This window comes from Benincasa hispida, chromosome 9 (genome assembly GCF_009727055.1).
Source record: "Benincasa hispida cultivar B227 chromosome 9, ASM972705v1, whole genome shotgun sequence".
Taxonomy (NCBI): Eukaryota; Viridiplantae; Streptophyta; class Magnoliopsida; order Cucurbitales; family Cucurbitaceae; genus Benincasa; species Benincasa hispida.
The window spans coordinates 66,947,888-66,967,853 of NC_052357.1; positions in this window are offsets into that span (position 1 = coordinate 66,947,888).

Genomic DNA, 19,966 nt, shown 5'->3' on the forward strand with positions numbered 1-19,966 from the left:
AGGTTGAACCGGACTTTTAAAACTCGAATTGGTTCTGTTGAATTGTTAGTTCATTCACGCGTGCGCCTTTTGGGCTGGGATGAGCAGCATTGCACACTTCATCTCAGCGTTGCAATGCCACGAGATTTTTATTCTGATCTAGACTAGATGAAAAACGGCGTTGTAACGTTGTAAGGCAGAACCTTCACCTATTGTTGAGGATGCTTCGGTTCTTCTTCGATTACAACCAAATTGCAACTATATTGACTTTAACAAATTTACAAACTCTTAATCACACATTAAAGCCCATAAACAAAGAACCAATTACAACAATTACTTCATGATTAAAGAGAAATCTAATGCCAAAAACATGATTTATCCATTTCAGCACTCGTTTCATGCAACTCATGAAAAATACCCATCAAGCTAAAATTAACGTGAATTTAGTGCTTAAAACATGCTTTGATACCAACTAATAGAATTGACATTCGACATGCATAAAAGATTTGAATCTTAAACATTCTAATTACATTAATTTCAGTGGATTAGCATGCATGTTCAAGAAAATATCAGGATAAGGTTTGTAGAATACAATCTTTGATGAATCCTCCAATTGATGCAATCTACCTGTGAAATCTCTTCAAGAACCTGTTGTAGACTACCACAGGGATCTTCTATACTATTCTCAAGCTTTATATTGGGTGGTGGAACCCAAATGAGAGGAATTTTAGGACGGAATTTTGTTTGGATAAAAACTTTGATAGAAAACTTATTTTTCTCTCTAAATTGAAATTTTGCATGAAAATTTTAATCAACTTAAAAATTTATATTTATAAACTTAGATCATGCAAGCTGGATTAAACTATAACATGACACCTAATTGAAGGAACTATAAAATTAGAGAACCGGTGAGCGGAAGCGGATCGTTCCAAACTCCATTGAGAAAGAACACGTACATTTACAATTAGAAACGATTATGCATAAAGACTAAATTACAGTATGCTTCTTCAAATTAAATACAAATGGATCGAGTATAATACTTTTAAAGAACTCGTTCTTCACGTATTTCTCTCAAGTCTCCAGCGCATCCAAACAATAACTTGAATGCAACAATCAATTCAACAAATAGCACGAACTGGAAAAACCTCGATCACAATCGAGTACAAATCGATCCACGAACAAAACTCGACACCACCACGAGGCTACCTTGGTTTTCTCAGTATGATAATCCAAGAGTTCTGGGCTTTGTATGATTTAGAATAGAGGAATGGAGGAGGTAAATGATCCAGTATGCGATCAAACGATCGTGTAGAAGAAGAAGTATATCGCATAGACTTGATACTCGATCGTGTAGAAAATAAGTACTATCGTATAGTAACTCAACGCTCGATCATTTATGCTCTGTAATACTATTGTTTAGTACAACTCTTTTACTCGATAGTTTTTCTATGTGAGATGATTCGACCGAATGAGCACACTCCATTGTTTTGAAAAACAATTTTCCTTTTTATCTCACAGTTACCATAAAACCACAATTAACTTCCCACTCGAGTCGGTTATAGAGAAAAATAATTATTAATTATCATATATTTAATAAATTATAAATAAATACAATAACTAACTTATCATATTATATTTATAACCTATAGTGTTGATATTGCATCATATGCAATATATAAATTATAGTTCTTTTTCTATTTTTATGATATTTAATATAAATCACGTTTATATTAATTCATCCAATTTAATAATGTATTAAATATATCATATCAATTATATCACATATAATTTAATTAATTTAATTATATCATATATAATCAAATTCACTATTGTTAATTTGAACACTTCAAACTAACCCAAGATCTAATTCTCAACTTGAACTCATTGAGCTACCAATGAGACCTTATGGACCTATACCTTGAAGCTCCAACGGTAATGAACAACTGACTAAACTTCTTAATCACAATATCTACCATCTGTTAACTGTTGGGCACTCTACTAAAGACCGACGATTGCACTATTCGCACTACAGATATATTTTTGTGTCCATTGGACATAACCAATAAATAGTACAATGACCCTTCACAAATCGCTCGTAAGTACAACTGGGCCAATTTACCGTTTTGCCCCTGTAGTTACTTCTAACTTCTCAAGTACCACTAATCCCTCTAATGAACAATAAATCATAGTCCCACTATGATCGAGTCCTCTCATCCCAATAGAGGGTATGACCACTATGTTCAAGACTCGGAATCAGCCCTTAAGGGAGCAATTTATCTACGTACCCCTGCTTCAGGGAATGAGTGAATTCCGTCTTGTATAGCTGAGTTCCCAACTCCCTATCAGACGAATCCCCCTTTGGATTTTATGTTCTAAAAACTCGCAGTTTGTAAAATGATAAACATTTTCTATTATCAATATACTTGTTATTGATCTCATAAATTGTATGAAAATCTAAATCTAATAAACTAAGACCTATGACTATTGTATGAGTACTTGAACTTTACGTGGAGACATAAAAGTGGATCGGGTTCGAGTAAATAGTCAAAATGATCTATGGTACATGAATGAGGTTGAGTACCTTATTCTCGTAACACTATTGGATGCGGCCTACTCTGTAGTTGTTACAAATAGTTGTAAAGTGCTACATACGATGTGATCCTAATTCGTACATGTTGTGACATGAGGAGTGGGGGCGTCCTATGCAATGAGTTTGTATAAGATCAGGACCAAGAAATAAGTCACTCTTACTTTATAACGTTGTTTACTGTTTAAGACTGACTATTTCACCTAGATGACCTAGGTAGCTCGATCTTAATCCTGAGCTAACTATGAATTCCTGTTTATTCAGGATTGCCCTTATATTTGTATATTCAGGGTTGGCTCAACAACGCCGACTCATTGAGACTCCCATTTTAGGGGTAAGATCGGATAGATAGATGGGGACATAGGGTGCAAGACGGAGTTCACGCCTACCCGATTAAAGGATAAGAGAAAGGTTGTTTTCTCAAATACTGAATCCATGTATTGAACAAGGGGCCCCACCCTCTCACTGGGCTGAAAGAGTTTGGTTTGGTGATTGGATCACAAACCAATTGTTCATTAGAGGATCGGTATGGACGTGAGGAATAAAACATAATATCGGGGGTAAAATAGATATTTGATCCAATCGTTATTACGAACAACCTATGAAGGGTCGATTTGCTGATTATGGTTAAATCATGTGGACATAATATATCTACAATGAGGGGAGTGCAACTATGGGCTTTAGTGGAGTTACCCATTAGTTAACAAATGAGGATTAATCTGGTCTAATGAGTTTAGTCGATTCATCTCAGCTCGTAACGGACTAGCTTTAGAATAGCGTGATAAGTTAATTTAAAATGTTTAAATTAGAATTGAGAGAATTAGCAATTATATGAGATATAATTATGTTTAATTTTAGAATCAAATGGAATAGGAGAATTTATATATTTAGATATGGTTTAAATATATAAAGATGGATATGTGTTAAAATTAATTTAATATTTGATATTAAATTAATTAAGTTTTATTTAATAATTAATTTATGAAATTAATTATTTTTTATTTTTAAAATCAAAATTTTATTTTTAGATAAAATTGGAAAAATTGGAAAACAAAAACACAAAATGGAAAAATGGATTTTTCCATTATCCATACAAAGTAGCTCACAAATATTGCATTGTCTTGGCCTTGTCTTCTCCAAGCATGAGCTGCAACTCATACAACTCTTCTCTTTGCATGTTGATCTGTAATATAATGAAGAAATTAGAGTGAAAATCAGGCATGCAATCCATAAAGTTTTTTAGAGAAAAATTGGTTTGAAAGGTGGTTATTCAACAAGGTTGCAGTAGTGAGCTTTTCTCCTTCATCCCTTGATTCAAGCTTGTTTTGAGTCCCAAAACTCAATCTAGAGCACCAAGAGAATAGTGGGAAAGATCTTGAGGTGATCTACAACAAGATATGGAGAAGATTGCAGTTGGAGAAGGAGCTTTGAAGAAGTTCTACAATAGGTATGTCTTGAAACCCATTTTTCTGCAGAAGCATGCTTTATATTATGCCAAAATTAGTGAATTTGAGTGCTTAGATGATCCTTGTGCTTCTACTGCTGTTGATACAATCCTACATCCATAAAATGGTAGGCTTGTTGAGTTGACAATCTGACCATTCTCACCCATACAAATCAAAGGACCGCCCTTATAGGCAAAAGTTCTCAGCCCACTCGAGATTCAGGTCATGTCACCTATGATCATCGTAGTGAAATATATGTCTCAATTATCACGACATTATATAAAGAGACTAATCATTTATTGGTCCGATCTTATACAAACTCTTTGTATAGGATACCCCCACTTGCATGTTTCCACATGAATGATCAGGATCAGACCATTTGTAGCACTTTACAGTACTTGTAACATCTACGAAGCGGGTCGTATCCTTAGTGTCACCAGGATAAGGTATCCCTCCTTATCCATCTACTACAAACCATTTAGGTTATTAATTTAAACAAGATCCATCTGTATGTCTCCACATACTTGTTTAAATTTACATAAAATAACCTCAAATCAGTTTATTTAATATATTATATATTATATATATATATATATATATCAATTAAATTAAATTAAAATTAAAATTAATCAAAGGGAGGAAGTTACAACTCTCTCCCCTTGGTTTTTCTCTAATCTCTACGTGCAGTGTATGGTTGAAAAAATAGGTCATCAGTTTTCTTCCTTTTTTGGTGGATCTGAAAATACTCCCAATAACTATCCCTGCAAAAAAAATCACAGAGAATAAAATCTTATTCTTTCTCTCTCATCCTCTTCTTCCCTCTTCCAAATATTGGGCAGAGCTCACAACTCCTGCCAATTCTCAGCTTTAGAAAATACATAAGGTTCCAGTCGTGGTGGTGTCCTGATCAGAGAAGAGATCGGGGTCCATTCGAGGGAAACATGAAGAAATTGGTTTCAAAAGTAAGCGATTTCTTCCCTATTTCAAATTAATTGCATGTTGTAAATTATATTTAATTTAATGCAGAATTTATTGTTCTGATTATTCTGTAATTTAAAAATTATGTGGAGACTAAAAATGGGATCGATCCCCGCTTCCGCTATGAAACCGTTACTGGTTTCCCTTCATCACATACATTATATTAATTGTATCACGTATAATTAATTCCTTTTAATTAATTTGAATAATTCAAATTAATCCAAAATTAGTTTGATTTCCACTAATCATTATTGAGATAACAAGGGGACCTTATGGACTTATGGATTGAAGCTCCAGTGATACTTGATTAATTAATTGAACTCTCTAATTAAATTAATCAACCTAACTAACTGTTGGTCACTCTACTAAAAGCCAACAACTACATTATTCACACTATAGATATATTTCAATGTCTATTGGATATAACCAATCAATAGTGCGTTGACCCTTCACAAATTGCTTTAAGTACAGTTGGGTCAAAATTAGCATTTTACCCATGTAGTTACATATAACTTCTTAAGTAACATTAATCCCTCTAACAAACAATTAGTCATAGTCTAACTATAACTTAACCCCTATCGGGCCAGGAAAGGGTATGGCACTACATTATTCAAGACTCGAAATTAGCCCTTAAGAGAGTAATTTATCTACTTATCTTAACAAAGCGAATGAGTGAATTCCTTATTGTGTAGATGTGTTCCCAGCTCCTTAATCAGACGAATTCCTAAAATGGTAGGCATATCGAGTCGACGAATCTGACCACTCTCATCTATGCAGATAAAATGACCGCCCTCGTAGGTAAAAGTTCACAACTCATTCAAAATCAAGGTCAAGTCACATATGGTCATCCTGGTGAAATGTAAGTCTCTTCTAGCAACGGTGTTATAAAGAGAGACTATTCATTTGGTGCTCCAGTCTTATACAAATTCTTTGTATATAATACCCTTGCTCACGTATCTTCACAAGAATGATCGGGATCATATCATTTGTTACAAGAATTGTAACAATTATAAGATGGGTCGTATCCGTAGTGTCACTAAGATAAGATATCCAACCTTATCCATCTACTATTGATTGTTCATGTTGTTACTTAAACACAATCCACTTGTATGTCTTGACATACATGTTTAAGCTATATCAAATAATCTTGGATCTCAGTTTATTGATTTTTGGGTTAATACAACTAAATATCAAATAAAATAATACTCATCTTATTAAATAAATAATATGTTTGTATATATATAATTTACAAACTACAAGACCGCGAGATTTAAGGCATCAACCCCAACAATCTCTCACTTTTCCTAAAACTAGTGGGATGTACAAATATAAAGTACAAACCAATACAGTACATGTATACAAAAACAATAAATTAGGGCACACACCACGCGCCCAATAAGATCTCACACTTTTCATAAACTAGATGTGACATGTTCAGGTGACTTTCAACTACTTTAGCTATAAGAGCCTTTGTAAATTGATCAACAACATTGTGCTCCAAAGCGATTTTTGTGACGATCACGTTCCATCGATGCACAATTTCCTGGATGGGATGATACTTGCACTCTACGTGGTTTCAACGCTTGTAACTTCTAAGCTCCTTGGAATTTGCCACAACACCATTATCATCACAATAAAGGGTGATGGGCACCAACACGTCTAGAACAACTTTTAGATCAGTACAAAATTTCCTAAATCATACAGTCTCATTAGCAGCTTCACAAGCTACTAAATATTTTGCCTCCATGGTAGAGTCAGCTATACAACCTTGCTCTGTGCTTCTCCTGACTATAACTCCTCCGTTAAGAGTGAACACTAATTCTGAAGTGGATTTCTTATGATCCCTATCAGTTTGAAATTCAGAGTCAGTGTATCCTATAAGGATCAAATCCTTAGACCTATCCACAAGCATGTAGTTTACCGTTCTCCAAAGATACTTGAGGATGTTTGTAACTATTGTCTTGTGATCTAATCTTAGATTAGATTGGTCTCTATTTATTATCCTCAATGCATAGCATATGTTAGGCCTAGTACATACCATTGCATACTTCAGGTTGTTAATAACCAATACATAGGGGATCCGTCTCCTTTCCTCAATCTCTCAAGGTGTCTTAGGATATCGTTCCCTAGACAAGATGATTCCATGCTTGAAAGGTAATAAACCTCTCTTGGAATTCTTTATCGAATATCTGATAAGCATCTTATCAATATATGATGTCAGAGACAAGCCAACATTTTGTTCTTATGGTCCCTGAAGATCTAGATCCTTAGAATAAATTACGCCTCTACTAGATCTTTCATTTGGAATTGAGCCGCTAACCACTATCTAACATCAGTCTGTAGACGTACATCATTTCTAATTAGTAGGATATTGTCCATGTACAACATTAAGAAAGCTACTGGATTATTGATAATTTTCTTGTGAACACAAGTCTCATCAACATTCTGATCAAAACCATCAAATCTTATATTCGAAGATCGAGAAGTCCATTTCAGTCCATAAATGGACCAATTAAGCTTGCAAATCTTTTGCTATTAACCTTGAGAAATGAATCCCCCTGGTTGTTACAGATAGATGGCCTTCTTAAGATTTCCATTAAAAAAAGCAATCTTCACATCAATTTACCAAATCTCATAATCATAATATGTGGTAATGGACAGGAGTATTCAGATAAACTTTAACATAGCAATTGGTGAGAAATTTTCCTCATAATCAACTTCCTCAACCTAGGTATAATCCTTTGTCACCAGTCTAGCATTGAGGTATGCATCTTACCGTCTGCACCCATTTTTCACTTGTAGATCCACTTACAATCTATGGGTTGACCCCATCAAGTTGATCTACATGAGATCCCATACTGAATTAAAGTACATAGACTCTATTTCGGGATCCATAACTTTGACCCATTCATCTTTGTCCATATAGTCAATTGCCTGTTTATAAGATATGGATTATCAACATCGCCGTCTAATATGACAGTTAGGGTTTCTGTTAAACCCATAAAACGAACAGGTGGATTCGCAATCCTCCATTACGTTAAGGCCACCTCAACGCTTGAGGTGGATGTGACAGACTAGATGAACCAACAACTCTTGTTGATGTACTTGATGGAACACGAGATATACGCAAAGGAAAAATGATCTAACTACACTCTAATTGCTTTTAATTTAAAGAAAAAAAAAGCATGCAATTGAAGGAAAAAGCAGTAAATTAAAAATTACCTTTGAAACTCCCGAAAACTGCTTTTCCTTGCTGAATCTCAACCCGAACTCTTCCCGACCACCATTAGAGTTGATCTACTATCCTCTGGACTCAAAACTGAGTTGTGGGACCCAATGAATGAAGAACTCGAGAGAGAGAGAAAGAGATGAAAAAAGAAATGAAATTTTGGGTTGGGTTTGGGTCGAAAAAATTTCTCCAAAATTGTGATTTTTTTCAGCCCAAATTTTAAAACTAAAATTGGCAAAATGGGCAAAATTGTTAATCCAAATTCAAAGCCCATATTTATAGAAAAAGACCATGCAAAAATTGCATGAAATCAATTCATAAAAATCCAACACCTATAATCCATTATCTAAGTGGGCTAAATGTCTCTACTATAAGTTAACACCTAGCCCACTATTATGTTAGTGGAATTATCCAACAAAAGTTTGGATTTTCCCACTAACTTTAGTCAAAGGGCAAAATAATCATTCTGTCAAAGTCAACCTTTGACCAAAAAGTCAACATTTTGACTTTTTATGATTTTTTCCGTGTTGACTAATTTGACCTCCCGAGCATGAATCCGCATTCATTTTCTCGAAATTCAAATCACATTTGAATATAAGGTCGGTCAAAGTTTGACTTTTCAAAGTCAAAAGTCAACTTCGACTTTTTACATCTTTGACCATTTCCATTATTTTCGAGCTTCCGAATATGAACGTATTCATATTCTTGATATTTAAATCACATTTAAATATTAAAGTTGTATCTCTAAACTAAAAATCGACTACTATATCACATATACTTGTCGGTTTCTCTCTCTTCACCTAATTCGAACAATTCGAATTATTCTATCATACTATTCTAAGTTTATTCCATATGAGCTAGTAGGGGAACCTAATGGACCTATAGATCATGGGCTCAAACGATCCGAGATTAGCTGGTTAAACTCTTTAGACAGAGCTAATCAACATTCGTTAACTCACGGGTCATTCCACTATAGTCCTGTAGTTGCACTCCCCTCATTATAGATATATTCGTGTCCATATGATATAACCATTATTAGTAAGCTAATCCTTCACAGGTTGTTCGTAATCTCGGCTGAGTCATAAAAACCGTTTTACCTCCGAGACTACATCTTATTCCTTAAGTTCCACCGATCCTCTAATGAACAATTGGTTTAATGTCCAATCTATAAATCGAACCCCTCTCGAGCCAATGAGAGGGTGGGGCCTCTTGTTCAAGACCTGGATTTAGTACTAAAGAGAACAACCTATCTACTATCCTTATAATGGGTAGGAGTGAATTCCGTCTTACACCCTATGTTTCCAGCTATCCACCTAATCTTACTCCTGAAATTGGAGGCTTATTGGACCAGCGATAATGAGCTGCCCTCACCTATACAGATCTAAGGATAATTTCGAGTGAACAAGAGTTCATACTTAGCTCAGGATTAAGATTAAGTTACCTAGGTCATCAATTAACAAAATAGTTAGAACATAAAAAGTGACTATTCCATGGTTCAGTCTTATGAAAACTCATTGCATAGGATGCCCTCACTCACATATCTTTATATGAACGATTCAGAATCACATCGTTTGTACTAACTACAAAGTGAGACGCATCCATAATATCCCCAGAAACAAGACGCCCAACCTTATTCACATACTATAGACCATTTTGGCTATATATTTGAACTTGATCCACATTTATGTCACTACATACAGTTCAAACTACATTAAATAGCCTCGGGACCTTAGTTTATTAGATTCAAGATTACAATTTCAATAAAAATTGTATCGAAAAACAAAACAGAATATGTTTATTAATTTACAAACTACAAGTTTTAGGACATAAAATCCAATAGTACTAGGTTCTTCAACAACTTTTGTTGAAGTTTCAGTAGTTTTGTTGAAAAGCTCGTTTAACACTATTATATTGTGTGACTTATGCTCCCTAAGTAGTCATCTTCTAAAAATGTAGCATTTATCGACACAAACACTTTATTATCTTAAGGATCGTAGAAGTAACCACCTCTCATTCCCTTGAGGTAACCTACAAATAGGCATAGTTTTGAACAGGTTCCAATTTCTTAAGATTAGCCTTAAGCACGCATGCTGGGCAACCCCAAATAATGAAATGGTGTAAACTATCTTTACGACCATTTCATAATTCTAAAAGTGTTTCCAAAACACTATTGGACAGAACACATTTCAAAATATAAGTTGCAGTTTGTACTGCATAGCCCCAAAACGAATAAGATGAATGAGCGTAACTCATCATAACCCGAACCATGTTGAACAGAGTTCTATTTTTCCTTTATGATACACCATCTTGCTAAGGTGTACCAAGTATTGAGAATTGGGATACGATTCATATTCTATCAAATAGTCTTACCTCGTTCAATTTGAAGCATCTTAATTGTTTTACCTAATGAATTCTCAACTTTGGTCTTATACTCTTGAACTTTTCAAGTGCTTTAGACTTATATTGTATTAAGTAAACATACCCATACCAAGAATGATCATATATAAAAAAGATGAAATATTCAAACTCTTCTCTTGCCTTAACATTCATAAGACCACAGTGGTCCAAATGTATAAGTTCCAAGGATTTTTTTTTTAACTATGAGCTTTCTTGTAAAAGGTCTTTTAGTCATTTTGCCTTTGAGGCATGACTCACATATTGGTAAATAATTTTCTTCTAACTTGTTTAGAAGTCCACTATTAACCAACTTTTCGATCTTATTGAGATTTATGTGACCTAATCTTAAATGCCAAAGATAGACATTTTATTTAGGAGAAACTTTGTCTTTCATTATGAGTTATTGTAGTTCTAAATATTTAAATATTAAGAAGGGTCTTAGATGCTGACGACCTTAACACATAAAAAATACTTTTTAAGTTTGTAGAACAAATAAAAGCACCATTTTGTAGACAACATTTTATTTACATTAAAGTAAGATAATAGTTTTGTTCAAGCAAACATTTTACAAAAACTAAGTTCCTTTTTAAATCAAAAACTACATATACATTATCCAATAATAAATATGATATTTGTAAAAGTAATCGGAGGTCTTCCACTTTCACAGCTAAGATGACTTGCCCAGTTCCAAATCGCACAGTCATCTTGCCAGTCCTGAATTGCTACTAGGAACTAGTTCCCTAAAAATGAGAAAAAAAAATTATGATTAGTGACGTCTGAATCAATTATCTAGGTTGAATCATCATTCTCTATTAAGAGATTTTCTATAACTAGTAAATCACATTTACCTTGTTTGGCTTTCCTTTTTTCTGTTAAATACTTAGGACAATTCCCTTTTCAGTGTCCTTCTTAGTTACAATGGAAGTAAATTCATTTGGCAACCTTCACCTTCCTGCCCCTCTGGGCCATAGCAAGGTTAACTTTCCCCTAACCTCCTTTCTTTTTCTTATACTTTCTGGTGTCGAAAGAATAAGTTACAAACTTTGTTTAAGAGGTCGAACCTTTATGGAACTTCTTTCAGGAAGTGGCAACATTTACCTCTCCCTTTTGCGTATTGATTTTCATGAAGGGCTAGTAAGTCTGTATTCATCAGGGAGGGTGGTTAGGTTATAATCTAGCTTGTTCATAAAAACGTTACTATAAAACTGGAAGAAACTCTCAGGTAGAGTCTCCAGAATGAAGTTAACTTGATTGACTTTGTCAATGACAAATCCATTCATCTAAGCCACGTTAAAGTAGACCATTACGTTTATAACATGTTCTCTAACAGAGGTCTCTTATTTCATACGGACATTGAAGATGTATTTTGGAGCGTCACATCTGAGTTTTGTAGACGGTTGTCCAAACATCTCTCTCAACGAATCCACGATCTCATGTGCAACCATGGTTTTGTGCTTCTTAACCAAGACTTCAGATAAGTTGGCCAAGATGTATGCTTAGTCCTTTTCGTTTGCCTTGACCCATCTATCATATGCATCTCGAACATTTCGAGATGCTCCAATTACGAATACTTGAGCGAAAGAATAAACATGCAAAATACAAAAGTTAACAGATTCTTCAAGCATTCTAATTACAATTAATTTGAGTAACAAGCATGTAAACACATAGTTTTAAAGCAATAGGGTTTCAACATTACTACATTTGTAGATTTCCACTTAATCCTTGCAAATTCCATGAAATTGAGCTTCAATTTCTTAAGTAGACTACCAAGAGAATCTTTTCTACTAATCTCAACCTTGGATTGAGTGGTGGAAAACTAGTTGAGAGGGAATTAGTGGCTTTGGAAGGGTTTGAGAGGAAAAAAAAGTTCAGTAGAATGTTCCCAAAAATTTAGCTCTCTCATCGAATTTCATAAAGTTTAAAGTATATAACCAACTTTATCATGCAAGCACTTCATCATTCAGCATTTTGACACTTCAAAATGCATTATCAAAGTAGCCTAGGTGTTGATTTAGGGAGAAATCCACTTAGAAATCCCAAAAAAAAAAAAAAGGATAAATCCACTAAAACCCAAAAATCATTTTCAAAATTCAGTTACATTAAATTTATAATTAAACTAACCATAATTTAAAAATCAATTTGTGAAATTGAGTTTAAAATTGAAATTTGATGCTATTTTAAAAAAATAAATGAATCATTAATTAATAATAATTTCATATCAAATATTAAATTAATAAAATATCTAATTCAAACATGAATCCTATTTATGTAGTCAATATTTAAATCATCATTTAAATATATTGAACTCTCCAGATACGTTTAATTTCAATAATATTAAACGTTAATTTAAAATTGAATTTGAACATTTCAAATTCACTCCATATTCTATCCTAAGGTTTAATCTTTTACGAGCTAATAGATGGGTCTTGTGGACCTCCAAATATGAGCTCCAATGATTTGAGATTTAATTGGCTAAACTCATTAAACCAAATTAATCAATATTTGTTAACTATCGAGACATACCACTACATCTCAATAGTTACACTCTCCTCACTGTAGATATATTTCTGCCACTTGATTTAACCATAATCAGTAAATCGATCATTCACAAATTGTTTATATTTACAATTAGGTCAAATACTGTTTTGTCTCAGTATATACATTTTGCTCTTTAAATCTCCACTGATTCTCTATTGTGAAGGAAATCAGACATTAGAATTTCAATGAGAAGCGGAATGATCGTTCCAAATTCCATTCGATATTGAACTACACAATTACAGTCCAAGAAACGAAAACTAACTGGGCATACACAATACGAAATTACAGCATACTTACATATGAGATCAAGGGATGCAGTATATATACCTTTGAAGACTCATGCATCAAACTCCCTCGATCACGAACACTCGTTCAGTCTCCAAGATAGCAATACACGAAGGCTCAAACTCAACGACCGCAACACAACACGATCAACAACAACTACCGCACGAACAATGCGAACACACAACGAACGACCTCCAAAACCTATAACTTAGTCAAGTTGAGTGAGGACACCACCACAATGGTTACTTTGGTATTCTTGGTGTGAGAATCCAAAAGTATGGGCTCTGTGTGGACTTGGTTAGAAGAAGAGACTGGATGAACAACAATCGTGTAAACGATTAAGCAAGTGGGAGCTAAGAAGTGTTTATCGTATAAACGAATGCTCAATCGTGTAGAAGACGACAACCTATTGTATGGATAATGCCCTACGATCATTTACTAAGACTAGCTGAGTGAACTATCGTATAGTAACATTCCACAATCGTCTAATCTCTTTGTCAGCTATCATTTAGTGAAAAAATTCCGCTTGACAGCAATCCGTGAGTTTCTTTCAGAGAATAACAACTCTTATAAATTTAGGAAAACATTTTTCCTTTTATCTCACGGTTACCATAAAACCACCGATACCTCCTACTCAATTGGTTATTAAAGAAAAAGATATAATTATCCAATAATTAATATTATTATAAATATATACGATAACCAACTTATCATATTATATTTATAACCTATAGTTTTAATATTTTATCTCATGAAACATATAAACCATAGTTCTTTTTCTATTTTATGGTACTTAATGTAAATCACATTTACATTAATCCTCCACTCACACTGATTATATAACATATAATTGAATTTTTTTCTTATCAATTTGAACATTTCAAATCAACACCAAGAACAGATTCTTAACTTGAATCCATTGAGCTACCAAGGGGACCTTATGGACCTGTAGCTTGATGCTCCAACGACATGTGAATAACTGACTAAACTCTTTAGTCACGGGATTCACCATCCATTAATTGTCAGGCACTTCACTAAAGATCGACAGCTGCACTATTCTTACTACAAATATATTTTGTATATATATCAATCAATCAACAGTGCGATAACCCTTCACAAATCACTCATAAGTACAGTTGGGCCAATTAACCGTTATGCCCCTATAGTTACATCTAACTCCTTAAGTATCACTGATCCCTCTAATGAACGTAAGTCATAGTTCTACTATGACTGAGTCCTCGCGTCCAAAGAGAAATTGTGGCCATTATGTTCAAGACCCGAAATCAGCTCTTAAGGGAGCAATCTATCTATTTACCCCTGTTTCGGGGAATGAGTGAATTCCATCTTGTGTAATTGAGTTCCCAGCTCCCAAGTTAGACAAATCCTCAAAAAGGTAGGCTTGTTGAGTTAGCAATCTGGCCACTCTTACCCATACTAATCAAAGGACCGCTGTCAAAGACAAGAGTTCTAAAAAAACTCAGGATTAAGGTCATATCACCTATGGTCGTTTAGGTGAGATATAAGTCTCAAGTATCAACGACATTATATAAAGAGATGAATCATCTCATGGTCCGTATAGGACACCCCCACTCACATGTCTCCACGTGAATGGTCAGGATCTATCATTTGCAGTAGTTCACAACACTTTTAAACATCTACAAAGCGGGTCGTATCCGTAGTGTCATCGGGATCAGGTATCCCTTCTTAATCCTTATACTACAGACCTTTTTTAGGTTATCACTTAAGGCATGATCCACATGTATATCTCATATACATGCTTAAGTTTACATACAATAACCATGGAGTTTTGTTTATTGGATACGAGTAAATGCAAAATAAAATAACTCTTATTTTATTCATAACAATGTGTACAATTTACAAACTACATGACTCCGGGAGAATTAGGACACCAATCCCAACATATTGAACAATTGTTTATAGTCCAACTAATAAACCATATCTCGTTTTGACATGAGAGGGTGGGTCCCCTTTGTTCAATACCAGAAATCAGTACTTACGGGAACAACTTATCTGTTAACCCCAAGTTGGGTATGAGTAAATTCCATCTCGTAGGACTATGTCTCCAGCCATCTATATGGTTTTATCCCAAAATGGGAGGCTTATTGAGTATTGATGTTGAACCACTCTCACCTATGCAGATCAAAGGATAATCCTGAATAAATAGGAGTTCATAGTTAGCTCAAGATTAAGATTGAGTTACCTTAGGCCATCAATTTGAAATAGTCAGTTTTAACAGTAAACAGTTGTGATGAAGAAAAGTAACTATTTTGTGGTCCGATCTTATGCAAACATCTTTTGCATAGGATGCTTTCACTTGCATATCTCCATATGAACGATTTTGGGATCACAATGTTTGTATCAGTATACAAAATGGGCCACATCTATAGTATCCTCAGGATGAGGTACCCAATCTCATCCATATACTTATAAACCTTTTTGGCTATAAACTAAAACTCGATCATCTTTTATGTCTCTACATAAAGTTAAAGTATTCATACTATAGCCATGAGCTCGTTTATTGGATTTTGTAACAGAATGTAATTTCAATCACACTTTTATTTAATGAAGTCTGGATAATGGTTTTATTGCAAAATATAACATATTTAGAAATTATGAACTGCGAGTTTTCAGACATTTCTTGACAAGGACAAACCTCAAATCATCGATTATAAGCACAGTGTTTATAATGTTTTTCCAAATTACACTCGTTAATTTGTCAGCATTTAACAAGTTCAATGTAACATTGGTCATTTTGAAGATTGCTGAAACCATACAAATTATTTGTATTAGTTATTAAAGCATTATCCATGAAAAACCAATCAATTTAAGAGAAATTTATTGTACTTTATGTGATATCGATCTTGCAATGATGCTTCAGTGAGTTAGGATAAAAGCTACCATAGGGTGATCAGTTACCCCTTCACTGAATTGAGACAATCTTAATCAATTGTTACACCAGAATAACTTTTATGCCTATAACGACTATTCACCATTATTCGGTCAATAAATCATTGACTTAATTGATAATTTATTGTAAGTGTAACCCTTCATTTTAGACTATAGAGTTCCGCCTCAATGAACCAACCGTAGGGACAAATAAATTAGGGCAAAAAACTAAAGAAGTCCTATCTATTTGTGGAGTTTGTGTAAAATTTCGTGCAGATGTCATCTGTAGGGGGACACAAGCAAAGGTGCATGGAGACCAAGCATGAAACTTTACAATGAACCAATGAAAGAGACCGTGGGATGTGTTGACACGCGTCTCTCTCCCACTGACTATAAACACTCTCTCCATTTACTTTGGTATTGACATACATAAATACCATCTGTAGGGAGTACAAGTAAAGGTGTCTCAAGGCCGAGCATAAATCTCATGTGTGAACTATTTAGGGAGAAAACATGAAAGAAAAATTGACATATCATATACATCATTTTCCTTCCACTAAATGTTTTAAACATGAGGTTCATTAACTTGGAAAGATCTGACTAATCAAATTGACCAAGTAATTCTTAAAATTTTCCAATATAACACTTATATAATAAAGTTTAACAATAATGATTATTGTTTATTAAACACTTTAATAAATATAATCATTTTATTGCATGTTTATAACATATTTGTCTAATTCACCTTCCAGGTCGGTTCCCAGGTAAGGTTGTTTCATTTTCGTTAGCTTAAATACCACAACCTAGACAAAACTTTCTAGACAAAGGTCCTTTATAGACAATCATATTATAAATTTAATCTTTTATTTAATCAAATTTAATCATTTGAAATGGAATTAAAAAATTAAACCTATTTTTAATCTCATTAGAAATATTGTCAACGTAGGTCTAGATGAAATCCATTTTAAATGATTTAAAATTAATTTAACTTATGTTGTCATGCAACTCTTGATTATAGATTTTAATTATAATTTCATTAACTTATACGCTTCTAAAAATTAATGAAATAATTAAAACTTATATATGCATCTAATGACATACTTAAGAATATAACAGTTATATTTTTCTAGAGTAGTGTCATGCTTCATGCATATTCATTTTCATCACATAACATAACAATTATATTATAGAGTAGAAAACACTCATATCCATTCATCCAAACTATATATTATAACAATTATAATATATTATGATGCATTAACATGTTATCAATGTATGCAATCATATAATATAACAATTATATTGTTGGGGTTGATGCCTTAAATCTCATAGGGTCCTGTAGTTTGTAAACACATGTATGAACAAACATTTGTGATGTAATAATATGAGATATTTTCTTTACTACTGTCTATGAAATATGAGGTATTTTAGTTGCATTAACCACAAACCAATAAACAAAGATCCTTGGTTATCATTGTAATTAAGCATGTATGTGGAGACATACAAATGGATCATGCCTCAAGTGATAACCTAAATGGTCTGTAGTATATAGATAAATGAGGGAAATCTGATCCTAGTGACACTATGGATATGACCCGCTTTGTAGATGTTACAAGTGTTGTAAAGTGTTCCAAATAGTCTGATCTTGATCATTCATGTGGAGACATGCGAGCAGCGGTATCATATACGAAGGAGTTTGTATAAGACCGAACTACGAAATGTTTAGTCTCGTTATATAATGTCATTCATGACAAAGACTTTCATTTCACTAGGATGACCATAAGTAACATAACCTAAATCCTAAGTGAGTTGAGAGCTTCTATCTCTGAGGGCGGTCATTTGATTTGCATTGGTGCAAGTGGCCAGATTGCCGACTCAAACTTTCTACTTTGGGGATTCGTTTGATCGGGGAGCTGAGAACTTAACTACACAGGATGGAATTCACTCCTTCCCCAAAGCAAGGGTAAGTAGATAGATTGCTCCCTTAAGGGCTGATTCTGGGACTTGAATAATGCGGTGTCACACATTTTCTCATGGTCTGAAAAGTGATTATTCAAAGTAGGACTATGATGTATTGCTCATTAAAGGAATCAGTGGTACTTAAGGAGTTCAATGTAACTACAGGGGCAAAACGGTAAATGGTTTTTGGGTTAGTTTGAAGTGTTCAAATTAACAAGGAATTTGATTATATATGGTATAATTAAATTGGTTCGATTATATGTAATATAATTAATTTGATGTATTAGATACATTAATTGGAGAACTTAATATATATATGATTTATATTAAATAAATGAGAAAATAACTATGGTTTAAATATTACATATGATGTGATATTAAAACTATATGTTATAAATATAATATGATAAATTAGTTATTATATTTATTTATAATAAAAACAATTATGAGATAATTGTTTTAGTTGGTTATTTTCTTTTCTCCATTAACCGTGCAAATGGGAGATTATTTTCAATTTTAATAACTGAAGAATAAGATGAAAAATATTTTCATTTTTTGAAGGATTGCATTATTGCATACAATTGATAGAGTGAAAAAGAGACAACTATATGATAACACTTTTGAAAGAGTGAACGATGAGCAAGTTAGCTACACGACTACCTCGTTTACTAAACGATCAAGTACCCTTTATCTATACGATAGACTTTCTACTTCTCCAACTTACTCAATCGTGTAACTCGATCGTATACATCATCTTTCCCTCTACCAAATCACATAGAGCCCATACCTCATGGGTTCTCATTTCGAAAAATACCAAGGTAACCAAGTGGTAGTGTCGAGGGTTGTCGTTCGAGGATCAGACAGTTCGTGATTACACTGGGTGTTCGTTGCGTTCGTGATCTTTTAAACTTTGTTGGGACGCCTGACCAGTGTAGATCAAGGGAATACGTGAAGAAAAATTCTTTAAAGGTATGTCTCTTGATTCCCTTTGTACTTAAGTTAAGAAAACACGTTGTAATTTCATCTAAGATGCATAACCGTGGTTGTATGTTTGTGAATGCATTTATTATTTCACAATGGGCTTGGAAAGATCTTGCTTCCGCTCACTGGTTTTCTTGAATAAGAGTTCCTTCATATATTTGTTATGATGCATGAACAAGCTTAATGAAATCATGCAACTATATATAAAACACCTATACTAAAATTGATGCATGAAATAATGTTTATCCTATGGTGGGATTTTTATACTATATGGTATACAATATGCTATATAATTAAATAAATCATACATCACATGTATAAAATAATAAAAGCAACATTTGACTGAAAATTGGCATCCTAAACATTGATTAAATTAATATAACTCATATATTGATTCAATTAATGAAAATACAAATAGATAAATAATTATTACAAAATAATAATTAAATAAAGCAAAACTACCTTCAATAGCAGGCCAAGAGACTCGAAGCCACGATTTGTAAGCCATTCGATGCGTGCAGATCGTCCTTGGAGTGTAATGATGCTCAGTGCCAATGTTGTTACACTGGATTTTGCTTTGCCACATAGTAGGGCTACGCTACACGCGACGCCACTACATTGGCTTTTGAGTTGTCGCAACGTACCTATACGCTGCATGCAGCGCCACGAGGTTGCTGCTGA